This window comes from Cololabis saira, chromosome 19, assembly GCF_033807715.1.
Source record: "Cololabis saira isolate AMF1-May2022 chromosome 19, fColSai1.1, whole genome shotgun sequence".
Lineage (NCBI taxonomy): Eukaryota > Metazoa > Chordata > Actinopteri > Beloniformes > Belonidae > Cololabis > Cololabis saira.
In genome coordinates this window covers 39,645,671-39,647,187 of record NC_084605.1, presented here as the reverse complement: position 1 = coordinate 39,647,187, position 1,517 = coordinate 39,645,671, and positions in this window count along the sequence as shown.

Here is a 1,517-nt window from a genome sequence, read left to right as displayed (position 1 = left end):
GAGCCAAGCATGAATGCTCCAAGAAAGATGCGCAGTATTAAACATTAAACATCGATTTCACCAAATCTGTTAAACATTAAGCAATTGTAAAGCTAATTTCAGGTGGTTGTTCTTGCACAGAATAATTGATTGTGTTTATTTCTTAAATACTGGTTTAAAACGCTGCAAACACTATAAATGTCTGCTCACTAAAAGTTAACGACGTTCAGACGTTCCAGAGTTGGTGCGTTTAGTTTTCCTGCTGTTCGGAAAGAGCAGATCCTGCTGCTTTACTGCCTTAGGAGAGAAGGGCTGCCATCAGTTCTACCTTCTTTAACTAAACCAGAACGTGTCAGGAGGGATCCTGGACCTCCAGCAGGTAAACATTTAAAAGAACAACTCCTCACTGAGGTCGAGGGTGTAAAACCTGGCCTGCGTTTGCAGGAAAGCGCCACCAGAGGGCGGTAGCGGCGCGTGTGCAGACGGACAGCCACGTGGTTTTGCTGCTGGGGCTCCAGCTCTTCTCTGATCCTCACGGATGTGCAGGAGCTTCACTAGGAGCTGCTGATGCAGCTGCAGTCTGCTACTGGATTTGAGGCTTTGCTGGGACGGACGTGGAAGAAGTAACACCACGACCGAAAATCTGTCTTCGTCTTCAGGTAGAAACAGAAGGATTAACTGAAAATAGGAGTAAAGCAAACAGCAGTGCCATTTTAAAGCTACGTATCAGGTGGTTTCTCTAAAAAAAACAACTAAGACAAGTCCAAAATGGAGTTAAAAACTATTTAAAATCTTTTTAAGTCCATTTAATTCTGCTGATGTTGATTTTAGACTCTCGAGTGGATGATTGAAGCACAACTGATCTCCTATTTAAGATGGTACTTTAACATTTCTTCTGCTGTCAGACGAGGTCGTCTTCACCACGGGAAACAACAGTGCTGAGCAAACACACACACGCTAAGTAAGTGACTGCATAAAGAAGATGAATGCTCTTTAGTGTTTGAATAAAGGAATGTCTTCCTCCTGTTCATCATGTTGACGTCTTAAGCGTTTCCTCATCTTCACAAAAGGAACCCGATCGGTGGAGGGATAAACAACGTACTTTTTATTGCCTACAGTTAATAGCAGGTTTTACAGACGGTTCTGAATCCCAGGTTCCGTCTGTGCGTGTTGAGGATCTTTATGTTTTATTACCGCGCTCTAGTTCTAGCTCTTGTTCACATCAACGTCAGACTGCAGGGTCCGGCCCGAGTCCTGCACAAACGTACCGGGGAAGGTTTTATCTTGCTTTCCAGCCTCGCTGGTGCATAGTCGTCCACTCCGACTGGGCGTCGGGTAAACTCCGAGTGTGGCCGGAGCTCTTTCGGCGGCTCCTTCACTAAATGTTTCTGGGGCGACTTCAAGGTCAGATTTCCATCAGCGTTCGGCCCATTCTGGGGGGAGAACCAGAACAAGACTTGCAAACAGAGGTTTGCAAAATGAGGCGGCCTGCGGGGAAAGACTCCCACGTACGAAAAGAAGAACCCGCTCAGCTGCAG